We start from the raw sequence: 15,745 nt of genomic DNA on the forward strand, positions 1-15,745 counted from the left end.
AGTTGCAAAGATGAGTTACAAAGCTTTGCTGGTCTACAAATGTAGGTATCACAGTAGGTATGTTTGCAAGTAATTACACTTCATTTATCAAGTAAAAAAAACCCAAAAACTACTCTGCAGTACTGACATTTACCAAATCAGTGATTGCAAGTTAATTATAAAATAACATTAGTCTACCAACACTGATGCAAAATGCTGTACGCACATAGGCTGTGTTAAAAGTAGCGCTGTAGCTGATAATTTTACAAAGTCTATAGCAAGAAATTTAACAAGGCATTGGTGCATTGCAAAACCAAGTGCAGAAAATAATCTTTTAAATTTTTAAAAAACATTTCTTGTTTACAGTCACTGCACTGAAATTCCATCTTTTATCCAGTTTTCTTTTAACCTGAAAGATTCATAGATTCAAAGGCCAGAAGGACCTCTGATTGTCTGTTCTGATCTCTTCTACAATACAGGACATCCCTGAATTAATTCCTGTTTGAATTAGAGTATATCTTTTAGGAAAACATCCAATTGTATTTTTAAAATTGCCAGTGATAAAGAATCCCTTGGGTAGCCCTTGGTACGTTGTCCCAATGGTTAATTACCTTCACTGACAAAAAATCTATGCCTTATTTCCAGTCTGAATTTGTCTTCCACTTCTAGCCATTGGATCCTATTATACCTTTTTCTGTTTGATTGAAGAGCCCTCTGTCAAATTTCTGTTCCCAAGCAGGGTCTCAGACTGATCAAGTCATGCCTCAACTTTCTCTTTGTTAAATTAAATGGATTGAACTTCTTGAGATTGTCACTAGAAGGCATGTCTTCCAATCCTTTAATCATTCTTGAGGCTCTTCTCTGAACTTGTCCAATTTATCAACACCCTTTGTAAATGCTGGATACCAGAATTGGAGATAGTATTCCAGTAGCAGTCACACCAGTGCTAAATGCAGAGCTAATATACCTTCCTACTTGAGATTCCCCTGTTTAGGCATCCAAGGGTCACATTAGCCCTCTTTTAATAACAAGGTCAAAGATTGGATATGAGACCTTACCAGACAAAAGCTTTGCATGTTCATTTTTACTTTCAGTAATTCCAAACAGAAAGAAAGTCAAGCAGCAACCCATATATTATTTGCCACTATAAAAGACACTGAAATCCTTCATGATCCCTAAGTATATCACTGCCTAAGTATAATTGTTTGTTTTAAATAATGGAAGAAACTAAGTACTTCATTAAACTCAAAACCTTCTTTCTGTAACCCTGATTCATAGCCCACTGAAGTCAATAGCAATTTTTCCACTGATTTCACTGGGCTTTGGATAAGGATTTATGTCAGCAAGGCTATTTGTTGTCATAACCCCCAGAGTGTGATAGAAAAAAGGGAATGCAGTATCTTTGGAAAAAAATGCAACCTCTGAAGAAATGTTTTGTCTATGCCCTGGTCTACACTACAGGGTTGGGTTGAATTTAGCCACGTTATGTCAATTTTATAATGAATGCGTCTACACAAGCAACCCTGTTCCGTCGACCTAAAGCGCTCTTAAAATTGAATTCTGTACTCCTCCCCGGTGAGGGGAGTAGTGCTAAAATCGACTTTGCTGGGTCGAATTTGGGGTAGTGCAGATGCAAATCAACGTTATTGGCCTCCGGGAACTATCCCAGAGTGTTCTGATGTGAACAATTTGGATAACACTTTCAACTCTGATGCACTAGCCAGATACACAGGAAAAGCCCCGGGAACTTTTGAATTTTATTTCCTGTTTGGTCAGCGTGGCGAGCTCAGCATGTGACCATGCAGTCCCCCCAGAATCGCAAACGAGCTCCAGCATAGAGCGACTGGGAAACACTGGATCTGATTGCTGTATGGGGACAAGAATCTGTGCAGGCAGAACTCCGATCAAAAAGAAGAAATGCTAATATAATGCCAAAAATCGCACAGGGCATGGTGGACAGAGGCTACAACAGGGACACACAGCAGTGGCACGTGAAAGTCAAGGAGCTTAGAGAAACCTACTAAAAGACAAAGGAGGCAAATGGTCACTCTGGGTTAGAGCCCCATACATGCTGCTTCTATGATCAGCTGCATGGCATTCTAGGGGGGGACCCTACCACTACCCCATCACTGTCCGTGGACACCTGCAAGGGAGAGTCTCACGCAACATGGAGGAGGATTTTGTGGATGAGGAAGAGGAGGAGGAGAATGCGTAGCAGACAAGCGATGAATCCGTTCTGCCCGGCAGCCAGGACCTTTTCATCACCCTGGAGCCAATACCCTCCCAAGGCGGGATCCCCGACCCTGAAGGCGGAGAAGGCAGCTCTGGTAAGTGCACATTTAACTACAGTACAGGGTTTTAAAGCAATAGTGTTTAATGTTTGATTTGTCTTGAAGAATTGGGATGCATTTGCGGCAAGTACAGCTACTGGAAAAGTCTGTTAACATGTCTGGGGATGGATCGGGAATCCTCCAGTGACATCTCCATGAAGATCTCCTGGAGGTACTCTGAAAGCCTTTGCAGAAGGTTTCTGGGGAGGGCTGCCTTATTTTGTCCTCCAAGTTAGGACACTTTACCACGCCAAGCCAGTAGCAAGTAGTCTGGAATCATTGCAGCACGAAGCATGGCAGTGAATGGTCCTGGGTTTTGGTCACATTCAAGCAACATTCAGTCTTTATCTTTCTGTGTTAGCCTCAGGAGAGTGATATCATTCATGGTCACCTGGTTGAAATAGAAGAATTTTTGTAAGGGAACAGTAAAAGGACCCCGTTCATGCTGGGCTGTTTGCACTTGGCTAAAAGGGGTCATCCCAAAGCCACATGGGGGGGAAGAAGTGAAGGGATCATCCCAAATAGCCATGTGGAGGGGTGGGAGGAAGGTGTGTGCTGCACATCCACCCGCAACCCCTCCTTTTAAATGGCAAACCCAACAGGCATTGCTTGCTATGGGAAAGGAGGATGCTGCAGTTTGAAAACATTCCCACATGTTATGAAGGCATTAGAAGCCAAACCCGCATACCCTTTGGCTTACCATGGCTGCCTGGAACCCAAATTCTGTTGCTCAGCTGTATGTGATGTGTCACCATACCGGCAGGCGCTCAATATAAAAGGCAAAATGCGACCTTGTACCTAAAGCACATGTGCTGTCTGCTGTGAATTTCTTGATTCACTGTGAAAGTGTCTCCCTTTTGTTCTCAGAAATGTATCATCTTAAATTTTACTCTCCCTTTTTACCCCCCTGCAGGTGCAAATGTTTTTGTGCTCCCCCTATCATCTCCATCCCTGAGGTTATTGCAGATTAGAAGGCGAAAAAAACGCACTCGTGATGACATGTTTTCCAAGCTCATGCAGTCCTCCCACAACTGATTGGGCATAGCTTAATGCATGGAGGCATTCAGCGGCAGAGGCCAGGAAAGCATTAAGTGAGCACGATGAGAAGAGGCGGGACGCAATGCTGAGGCTAATGGGGGAGCAAACGGACATGCTCAGATGTCTGGCGGAATTGCAGGAAAGCCAAAAGCACAGGCTGCTGCTGCATCTACTGTACAACCGCCTGCCCTCCTCCCCCAGTTCCATATCCTCCTCACCCAAATGCCCAAGAATGCAGGGGCGGGAGAGGAAGAGGCGGCTCTGGGCACCCAGCCATGCCACTCCAGAGGATGGCCCAAGCAACAGAAGGCTGTCATTCAAACAGTTTTGATTTGTAGTGTGGCTACAATAAGCAATGTGCCCTTGTCCTTCCCTCCTCCCCCACCCCACGCTACCCCCCTGGACTACCTTATCAGTTATCTCCCTTTTTTTTTTCAATTAATAAAAAAAATGCATGGTTTCAAAACAATAGTGACTTTATTTCCTTTGCCAGCTGTGATTGAAGGGGGGAGGGTGGTTGGCTTACAGGGAATTAAAATCAACAAAGGGGGCGGGTTTGCATCAAGGAGAAACACACACATAGTCTGGCCAGTCATGAAACTGGTTTTCAAACCTCTCTGATGCGCAGCGCGCCCTCCTGTGCTCTTCTAATCACCCTGGTGTCTGGCTGTTCAAAATTGGCAGCCAGGCGATTTACCTCAACCTCCCACCCCACCATAAATGTCTCCCACTTACTCTCACAGATATAGAGCACACAGCAAGCAGGAATAAGAATGGGAATATTGGTTGCACTGAGGTCTAAGCTAGTCAACAAACAGTGCCAGTGAGCTTTTAAATATCCAAAGGCGGATTCTACCACCATTCTGCACTTACTCAGCCTATAGTTGAACTGCTCCTTACTACTGTCCAGGCTGCCTGTGTATGGCTTCATGAGACAAGGGAGCAAGGGGTATGCTGGGTCTCCAAGGTTAACTACTGGCATTTCAACATCCCCCAACAGTAATTTTCTGGTCTGGGAAGTAAGTCCCTTCTTGCAGCTGCTCAAGCAGCCCGGAGTTCCTAAAGATGCGAGCGTCATGCACCTTTCCTGGCCATCCCATGTGGATGTTGGTGAAACGTCCCTTGTGATCCACCAGTGCTTGCAGCACCATTGAGAAGTACCCCTTGCGGTTTACGTATTGGTTGGCAAGGTGGTCCAGTGCCAAGATAGGGATATGCCTTCCGTCTATTGCCCCACCACAGTTAGGGAAACCCATTGCAGCAAAGCCATCCACTATGACCTGCACATTTCTCAGAGTCACTGCCCTTGATAGGAGAACGTCAGTGATTGCATTGGCTACTTGAATCACAGCAGTCCCCACAGTAGATTTGCCCACTCCAAATTGATTCCCGACTGACCGGTAGCAGTCAGGCGTTGCAAACTTCCACAGGGCTATCGCCACTTGCTTCTCAACTGTCAGGGCAGCTCTCATCTTGGTATTCCTGCGCTTTGGGGTCGGGGAAAGCAACTCACAGAGTTCCAGGAAAGTGGCCTTATGCATGTGAAAGTTTTGCATCCACTGGGAATCATCCCATACCCACAAGACATGTGGTCCCGCCAGTCTGTGCTTGTTTGCTGGACCCAAAATCAGTGTTCCACTGTATCAACCAGCCCCACTGCCGCTATGATGTCCCAATTGCCACATCCGGTGCTTTCAGGAACTGTCTGTGTCCATGTCCTGCTCACAATCATCCTCGTGCTGCCGTCTCTTACCCAGGTTCTGCACATACTGCAGTATAATGCGCGAGGAGTTTACAATGTTCACAACAGCAGCAGTGAGCTGAGTGGGCTCCATGCTTGCCATGCTATGGCCTCTGCATGGGTAACCCAGGAAAAAAGCACGAAATGATTGTTTGCAGTTGCTTTCACGGAGGGAAGGAAGGAGGGGAGACTGACGACATGTACCCAAAACCACCTGCAACAATGTTTTTGCCCCATCAGGCATTGGGAGCTTAACCCAGAATTCCAATGGGCAGCAGAGACTGCAGGAACTGTGGGATAGCGTCCCACAGTGCACCGGTCCGTGAGTCGGTTCTAGCCATGGTAGTGAGGACGCACTCTGCCAACTTAATGAGCTTAGTGGGGACATACACAATCGACTGTATAAAATTGATTTCTAAAAATTGACATATAAAATCGACCTAATTTCATAGTGTAGACATACCCATAAGTGTGTATATATACAATAATGTTAGGAGAAAACAGTTCAATAATTTTAGTGACTAATAGATTTTGAACTGAATTTTTCAAGACCTGTTTATACCCCTTTTTTGTATATATTTTCTATAAACATTTAAGTGAACAACTTCTGCTGCCTTAAAAACGAGTGGAAACTAAATTTAAAAGTTGCATGTACAAAACATTAATAGAAACCAAATTTTAAATTATCTTTGGTATGCATTTAACACAGACGTGCTTGTGTGCTTATTCAATCAGACAGCAGAAACAATCTGACTAGATTTAGCTGACTTGTCTCAAGTAAGCAACTTGATTTTTAAATCTGCAGTTAACCAGAGTTTAAAAATACTGGACAAATGTAAATAATGACTAAATTTAAGAAAATGGTCTTCTCATGGAATTCCGTAGGCCGAAAAAGCAGATACATTAAGCAAATATATTATTCTTTTCAAAGTTTGTGCCTAGATCTAACATATAGCAAAATATTTATTATCCCCTGTCATAAATATAAAGGGAAGGGTAAACCCCTTTGAAATCCCTCCTGGCCAGGGGAAAGCTCCTCTCACCTGTAAAGGGTTAAGAAGCTAAAGGTAACCTCGCTGGCACCTGACCAAAATGACCAATGAGGAGACAAGATACTTTCAAAAGCTGGGAGGAGGGAGAGAAACAAAGGGTCTGTGTCTGTCTGTAGTCGTCTTGGCCGGGGACAGAACAGGAATGGAGTCTTAGAACTTTTAGTAAGTAATCTAGCTAGGTATGTGTTAGATTATGATTTCTTTAAATGGCTGAGAAAAGAATTGTGCTGAATAGAATAACTATTTCTGTCTGTGTATCTTTTTTGTAACTTAAGGTTTTGCCTAGAGGGGTTCTCTATGTTTTTGAATCTAATTACCCTGTAAGATATCTACCATCCTGATTTTACAGGGGGGATTTCTTTATTTCTATTTACTTCTATTTTTTATTAAAAGTCTTCTTGTAAAACACTGAATGCTTTTTCATTGTTTTCAGATCCAAGGGTTTGGGTCTGTGGTCACCTATGCAAATTGGTGAGGCTTTTTACCAAACCTTGTCCAGGAAGTGGGGTGCAAGGTTTTGGGAAGTATTTTGGGGGGAAGGACGCGTCCAAACAGCTCTTCCCCAGTAACCAGTATTAGTTTGGTGGTGGTAGCGGCCAGTCCAAGGATAACGGGGGTAATATTTTGTACCTTGGGGAAGTTTTGACCTAAGCTGGTAAAGATAAGCTTAGGAGGTTTTTCATGCAGGTCCCCACATCTGTACCCTAGAGTTCAGAGTGGGGGAGGAACCGTGACATCCCCAAATGAAATACTTTAGGGGGAGATTAAAACAAAATCTTAGGAATAATTTGGTGAATATCTCTTACTTCTATATAATGTAGTTAGCTTAAAAATATGTTGACAAGTTTGTCATACAGCTAAGAGTTTAAGAGGTGCCACCCTGTGGTAACAAAGAATATTGCTCCACTATGGTTGGGTTCTTAAAAAAAAAAAATCTATGAGCTATTATTTCAGGACCATAAAACCCTGATCTAGAACCAAGAATAAATAAAAGTGGTGCCTACAGAGGACTCAGATATTTTCTTTTTGGATTATTATGGGCTAGATCATGCCCATCCTACATGCTGCGGCAAGAGAATAGATGGCATCCTGTACCACAGTTTCCTGAGTGTAGCGGGGAAGCAGGCTGCCTGGAGCCACTACATCTCTTTTGTGGGGAAAAAGAAGGGAATGGGTGAGCCTTGACTCTAAAATGCCTGGTGATGTAATTCCACTGGCATAACAGGGAAAATTCACAGTGCCAGACCCGATTAAGGGTACTCCCTCATATGGAGCAACAGAGTCACTGTTTCACCATCTCCCTTCCAGACTGCTCCAGGGAAAGCGTGACAGTGCAGAGGCAAGCAAAGAGTAGCAAACTGGAATGTCACAAGCTATCCCTTAATTAGTTATAGGCATAGTTTTCTCCCTACCTGGAACAATGAGGAGACCTGTAGGAGGGAGATACTGAATCACAATCTACATCTCAGCCCCTGCAGGCTGCTCTAGGGGAAGTGAAACAAGGTGCTGCCCTTTACTATGGACTAGATTCCAAATAGAGAGTCTATCCCTGTGCTTGCTGTTAACTGTTCAAGGGTTCCAAGCTAATTCGTGTGCGTGTGTGGGCGTGTGTGTGAGAGAGAGAGAGTCCATCCACCTTTTTTCTTTTTTAATTTCACACTTGACTTGGCCATAAAACCCTCTCTGAAATTTTCTCTACAGGCTTTCTGACCAGAGAGATGCTTTTAAAAATTTAAATTATAAATCAAAACAGAAATCTCTGCCCAAGATTTTTTAAAATGAGCATAAATTAGGGCCTTGTGTCCATATTAAGGCACCTACAGAAACTTTTTGAAAAACACTGAGCACCAATCCGTTCCCATTGATTTCACCCAGATGGATCCAAAAGTACTTTCCAAGACAGCATACTGTATAGGAATTATTTCATCGCTGAAATGTAGCCATCACCCAAACAAAGGAAAGGCTCTTTAAGTCAGAGCTAGAACTGCCATTATAGTATGTTCATAAATCACCTCATTGTGCACACATGATCATGTATAGTATTAACTGATACTAAAAACTTGCAATCCTTCACGTACAATATTGTAAGTAAATATAAAACTTTAACTGTGAAATGTCTTACTTTTCTCATTCTCAGTGAGAGGTGGGTCTCAACTCTCAAAATAGCTAGATAGAACTAGAAAACAATGGGTGAGATTCTCTGCATTGTTCTGGCCAATTTTCCATCTTCTTTTGTCCCACCAGTGATGCAAATCACTAGCTGGGAATTCCTCTTGTGCAGGGGAATCTATGTATGGTGTAACGTTGGCATGGTTGGCCTTATCCTTCCAGATCCTGGTCATCCCAGCTTAGTACGAACAAGGGGCATTTTGCTGATGCTGTGACACTGATATGGTCCTTAGGGGCTGTTACCAAGCAGTGTAAATTGGAGGAGTTCAGGGCTGCTGTAAATTGTGCTGCGGGCTGAACTGCCCCCGAAGTTGTCCCTAGGATCAAGGAAGAAGAGAGATGGCATAAAACCACCTCTGTGTCTACCCCCAAACCATGCTCCTGCACTGAACATAGATGGGCCTGATCTCAGGATCAGGCCCAGGATAGCAATACCTCTTAAATTTTACAGCACAGGCCTTTCAGAATCTGGACCCATGTATGAAAATGAATTTTGTGGTTGACTATATCGGAATCCTTTGGATAAGGATTTTCAACTTAACTCCACCTCTATTTCCAATTTTGCTTTTAATGTTATTTTTTAATAATTTTCTTTTATAGCATTTGAATGGAAATAAGACTAAATGAGAGTTTACCAAACTTACTCTCTGTTTCAAAGGTGAAAATCAGGAGTTATATTGCTGAAGTCAAAAGAGTTACAGGGATGTAAGTTTGGGACTGAGCCTGACCTACCTTGTTTGAATTTTTTCACATTCCCTTTTGTGTCTGTTGTTCTGGCAGGGTCTATCAGAAGCAAGCTCCCTACAGACGAGGGCACATCAACTCAAAGTGGCACCAGACCATGCCAGGACAACAGATGTAAAACCTGCAGCCACATCTCCGCTGCTACAAGGATCAGTACCACGCATAACACACCTTTCAAGACCCATGGATCCTAGATATCTCTATCACAACATGGCATACCTCATCCGGTGCACCAAATGCCCCAACATAGATGGGTGAAGCCAGACAAATCACTGTGCTCTCAAATAAACTCAACACAGAAAAACGATAAAAGGCAAAAACACTGTACCATCCATGGATGAAAACTTCAAAGTGATAACTCCATAGCAGACTTCTCAGTCCTCCTCCTCAAAGGAAACATGCACAATACCTTCAAAAGATGAGCCTGGGAACTTAAATTCATGATTCAGCTAGCCACTAAAAATCATGGTCTCAACAGACACTGGTTTTATAGCTCATTAGAATAATTTGTAGCCTACTAATTATCCACTGTCCTATGACTGCAGAGGTGTTAATTGCCCTCTTCATTTTAAGTGGTTTCTTGCAACATATGTTAACCCCTTATGCTTAACAATCTGTCCCTCCTTGTAATGAGCTGTGACATTATTCTGGTTACCTTTCCCAGACCTGAAGGAGAGCTCTGAGAATCTCAGGAGCATGTCTCTTCTGCCACCAGAAGTTGGTTCAATAAATGTTGCAAAGTCAAGCCCTCCCAAGTTCGGAAATGCCAGAATTAAGGCTGCCTCACGCAACTTTAATTCAGCCCTCTTGAGCATATAAATTATAATATAGACTTCAATTAATTACATGATAATCATACTTTTTTTCCTGTTGGGCCATTGCCTCATTTAATGCACATAATGGATGGTGCTCACTCAATGAGCAGCGGTTTAATATTTTGTTTTCTCAATGTGTGGTCCCATGGTTTTTTCACTGCACACTACTTGAACCTTGCTCTGAACACACTATTCATTTCTTCGTGGGCTTTTCTATCGCACTCATCTCCATAATAGCTAAACATTTCACAAACATTAACTTATTTTCATAACATGCGTGTGAGAGGAGGGGATATTATTATCATCCCCATTTTATGGATGAGGAACTGAAGGGAACCCTTCCATTAGAAAACTTTCAGCTGGCTCAATCCCTGATGCAAAGACCATCCCTTTGCCAAATTTCAAGTCCCTGTTAGATGGGGTGTTGATCCTAGATCTTTTAGAAGAAAAGGTCACTAACATTTTTAACATGGACAAAACAATGTATTTTCTTCCTATCCTCATTCTCAGAGATGGCTGGGTTGTTTTGGCTGAAATGTTTTAGAAAAAAATATGGCCTGAGGTAGACACCTGATATGGCAAATTTCAGCCCAAACCATTAGTCTGGCAAAGTTATAAGCAACTGAAAACACGGCCTTACAATGAGCACTGTTGGGCAATCTCACTAGGCAGGTGCTACCAGACCTGCATATCACCAGCTAATTCTACATTTAGTATTCAACTTCTTGTCTGCTATTGAAAGTAACCCTGAAGTTCATCTGTTTACTGAAGGCTATGATGATGGCTCTGGAGTACTAAACAAATGCCAGATGATAAATCAAGTAAATTTTTCTTTCATAGAGCCTTACATTTCTTACAGATCTCATCAATCCTATGACCTAAAATAAATAGTGTAGTCCAAGAAGGGAACAGAGGAGATTAGGTGATAAGAAAAATGATCATAAAGGTAAGAGAAAGTGACAAACAACATTCCTGGCCTTGGAGCAGTCCACACTGCAAGGCTCCCCAGTAGCTCCCCAGGACAATTGGCAGGGAACCAGACAGGATTCCAACAGAACCCTCGCTGCCTGTAATTCAGCAGAAGTTCATTGAACTCAACTGTTTTTCGTGAGACATTTTGGATATGACCTAGTGGCATTTTCCAACAAAATTCTGTTTCACTGAAAAATTTCCAACTGTCTGTAGTCAATAAGAATAGGTTCCCCATTTGTGTAAAACTATGTGTTTAGTGCATGTGATGGGTTGGCTGTCCCTCACTGGAAGAAAAGGAGTTTTTCTGAAGCAGCCCTAGGGAGGCTGTGCCAGAGGCAGCCAATTAGAAAGGGGCTGAGAGAAGCAGCCAATCATGGCCTGGCAGGCTCATATAAGAGAGGCTGCAGGGCTGAGCACAGTTCAGTAGCTGACTGGAGCTCTTAGGGAAAAGGTGAGGCTCCTAGCAGGAGGCAGGCGCACCAGTACCTGAGCTAGAGCAGCACTATAAGCAGCGACTAGGGGAGCTAGAGAGAGCTTCTGCCCCCCTGCCTGCTAGGGCCTGTAGGCTGAGGCCCTGAGGTTTGGGCAGAAGAGGGTGCAGTCCCAGGACAATGGACTGCAGTTGCCACTGAGGGAGTGGCTGGACAGAGATTGCAGGTCTGAAGTGGGGGAATAGAGTGTGGTGCAGCTGGAGGGCAGTGCCACTGAAGGGGATGCCACAGTCATGGGAGTGGTGCAGCTCCTGGAACAAAAGTGATGGCAGTGAGGCACCACCAGAGGAGGATGTCCTGGCAAGCAGGGCTAATTCCCATGACAGCTGCCAGGAGGTGCCTCAGTGGTGAGTGAACCAGGTCACACTCACATAGATTAAATTGCCAAACCTTTTCCCCTAAAGCTGTAGAAGTCCTGCAATTTATTTATATATATAATTATTCATGGAGCTCTATAAGGGTGGTGAGGGCTCTATCCTAAACAGATTGTTCAGCTCTTGTTAAATTTGATTCCATGAGGGCTAGATGATAGGACATATCCACACAATAGGTACAGTATCACACATCCTACCTTGATATCTCCAACGTTCATCGTTCTCATGTAGGCTCTTGTGCTTTATGAGCACAGATAACTGGTGCATAAGGTGAAGCAGTTTATACTGAAGAATGTTCTGTTTGGTCTTTCTTGTATCATTATGAAGTATTTGTATACAGGGGTATCCTTATCCTATTGCCTAGTTAATACTAATGGTCAGATTTAATGCCTGACTTCCGCTGGCACCTTATAGACAAACTCTTCTTAAGTTCAGCAATACCCCTTCCTGGGGTTGGATTTATTAATATAACAAAATATTCAAAATAAATATTCTTAAGTCCCAATTGAGTCCTGCTGTGGGCCTGCCTTGACTGGAGCCTTCTCCCTGAAAACTGAGGGTTCCATGCTGGAGCCTAGTGATGCCCAGAAGCCTCCCCCTTTTCCTGCTGCTCTTTAATGGGGGAATCAGCTGATCTCTGCCCAGGTGTGCCTCCTTAGTAGCTAGGGTTGACTGGTCCCAGGCAACTAGCCATTAAGGAGTAAACCACCCTGTTACAGTCCCCGTGGTGGAATGCTAAAATTGTATTCAGTGTTCATCCACTCAATGGTGCCATGATGCAAAGGCCACCCCATGTGTAACATGACTTACCCGAACTGGTGACAACCACACCTGGCAGTGCATTAAAGTCTTTTAAAAAGAACACATCTCTTGTAGCTCCTGCCACAATGGAAGCTCTGTAGCCAGTCCATATCTGGTACAGAAGCCTGACCTGCTAGTAGCAGCCCTGCTGTGTAAAAGGAATACAGACAGTCCCAAACAGAAGAAGGTATGCCTGGAGGAAAATAGTTAAAGAGCAAGCCTCCTATGATCTCCTACTCTCTCATGGGGACTGGTGCTGAGATTAACCAGAGGAGGGGAGTGTGACCCCAGCTATACAGAAGATTGACTTTTTCAGACCAGCCAATGGAGGCTCAGAGGATATTAATGCTTCCAACTTCCTGTTCTCCTCCAGGAGGGAATCCCTCACACCTCAACTGCACATGTACAGTTGTACAGATGGGGGGGTTGCAAATTGCCCCTTCTGTGCCTGATGAGAGGCATCAAGCCTGTGGAAGTTTCATTTTTCTCATGATTTCCTGTTTTCAGAAGTGACTTAGGCACCTAGGAGCCTGAATCCTACTGACTTTCAATGAGACTTAGGCTCCTAAGTAACTAAATTACTTTTGAAACTGGGACTTGGGTTCCTAAGTTATTTGGTACTTTAGAAAATTTTAGCCTTTATTAAATGCAACAGAAGGCATGTCTGTTCTAAACTCCTACAGTTAGAGATGAGAGGTGTTTAAAAATGTGTGTGGCCTGAAAAGTAAAGGAACAGGGGAAATGGAAAGAGTGTCAGTTTTTAAAGAGGCTTTCAGCTTTACAGTTTTCTAAAAGGCAAAACGCTATTTTTATTTAAAAACAAAATTAGACCCAGATCACCTATAAGATCAAGGAAATGGAACTAAACACATTTTAGTGCTACACTCAGAGTGCAGTCTCTAACCTGGGTAATTAAGGAGAGTGATTTCTATTTCCAGATCCTAAAGTAAAGTGAGATCACTGGAGAGATTTCACAGACTCACTGGAGAAATGTGTACTTTTTGAAATATTCCTGGCATAACACTAGTTATAGCTTCTGTTAATGAGTTCCATGATCTAGCTCCACTTCTCTTCAATGTTCTGTCCCTTGAGCTCAGCAGTCTTTCCCCTATTTGTCAACTGTTTCATTTCTCCATGGAACACGGCTATCATGGGGTCAGGAAGGCGGGGTGTGTGGAAGGAGTTAGGGTACATCTAGAGTTCTATTTCAGTAGGGAGCCAGTGCAGAGATCAGAGCCCTTTTAGGTTAACTTAAGAGCTTCAAACCTTGGTCTATGAAAAAATATGATCTACAATTTATTTATTATGTGAGATTTGGGAATTGAAGTTAGGTTTTCGTTTGCCTAGACAGTTTGTGTATGAACCAAATCAAAGCACAATTAGATTTTTGTTTTCCTTACTTAATATATCTGAACATTACATCTTTAGACTTCCACAACTCAACAATAAAGCTATAAACCAAGTTAATAGCCCTCATCTACTTTAACCAGTGCCTCTCGTGCATTATACACTTGAATTAGCTCTTGTCAGAACCCATGAGAACGCAAGCCGCCCATAACATTGATATTCATTCTAATAGATGGCAAATTGCCAGGTTTTGTCCAGTTTATGTAATGTATATAGTAAACACTTGCATTGCTACTGAAATTTACCCTCTAAACGTTTTAAGTCAGTTGACATTGACGTGTGTATTAAAAAAAAAACTGATTCAAAATTCTTTTTGAAAAACAACAACCCCAAAACCTCAAATATTCATCTGCTAAATGAACTGAAACACACTGAGGGGAAATGAAGTGAACTCAGTGCTGTTTCTCTTTATCAGGGCACTGCTTTGATCATTCCAGCTGCAGAACAGACATCCCAGGCATGTCCTTGATGGCAGTGGTGAGGGATGAACTGCTCCCACACTGTGTTCCACCAAGTAGCCAGGATTAGCCCAGGCTGGGCTCCTGTGGCTGCTATTCAATCCCACTGCTTAGTTCCAGGTGGAGATGTGGTCTATGCATGCCCTGAGAGACAGCGCTCCAGCCAGCCCAGTCTTTAATCTACCCACCTACCCTAACTCCATTCTTGGTGTAGTTTGTTCATGGACGTGGGGAATCTATGGTGATTCACCTGGAGTGCTTTGGCTGGTTACCTCTAGGTTTAGGAAGAATATATAATGCATTTTGGCATGAGCAGTCAAGCAATTTTTTTCATCTTTCCTAGAGTGCTCGGAGGCTTGGGTTTGGGGTTCTTTAGTGTATTATGTTTGTCATACCTTTGAGGCAGGCACACAGATCAGAATTGTGGTTGTAGGAGGAACCCGCTTATGGTTACCAAATCTCATTAAAGGGCTGAGAAGCTTTTGGCCAGGACTTGCTGTGCTGTGTTGACTTCAGTCTTATACAGGTTGACACACCCTTCATTGGGACCCTCAACTCTCACATGAGGCAAGTGTGGGCTGGTGTCTCTGACAATTGACTAAGTCTCAGCGCTTGGATCAGAAATGAGCCTCAGATAGCCTCCTCTTTGGCGATGTAGGTCCCATTGTCTATGATACATGCCTCACTACACTACGCTATACTGCTGGGTATTTGGGTTATGAGCTAACCCATATGGTTATTGATGCAGATAAAGACACTTGTAACTGTCATATAAACCATATCAAATGTGTGTTATTGGTGAATACTTACCCAGGTCATCCCATTTACCCTTCTTAGAACAATAGTTTTCTTCCAGTCCTCTGGAACTTTCCCAGTGTTTCAAGACTTAGTAAAAATTGATATTAACAGTCCAACGAGCTACTTATCCAGCTCTTTTAAAACTCTTGGATACAAGTTATCTGGACCAGCTTATTTAAAAATGTCTAGCTTTAGTAGCAGCCTGGAGCACCTTTCTGTGGCAGGTCATGACCCAGCAGGTGCACCTGCATCAGTTTACTCTCAGTCCAGCTATAAAAAGAAGAGTCTCTACCAGTGTCCATTCATCATGCCATTTTGAGCATAATTTATTTAGGTACCATACAATAATAAATAGAACCCTCCTAATAATTGTTCTCTTAATTCCTACAGTAAAACCTAAAAATGTACAGTGACTTTTTAAAAAGCTCCTCACCCAGGAGTCAACTAGCATTCAGTTCTCACAGCCCAATAACTCAGCCCTTTTCAGCCTCCTGACACTGGATCTCTTGCTCGGGAACATCTGCAGACTAGTTTCTCCATTGGCTCTTGTCTCCTAGCGGTTTTCAGCCACCTAAC

Source organism: Lepidochelys kempii, chromosome 4, assembly GCF_965140265.1.
Source record: "Lepidochelys kempii isolate rLepKem1 chromosome 4, rLepKem1.hap2, whole genome shotgun sequence".
NCBI lineage: Eukaryota > Metazoa > Chordata > Testudines > Cheloniidae > Lepidochelys > Lepidochelys kempii.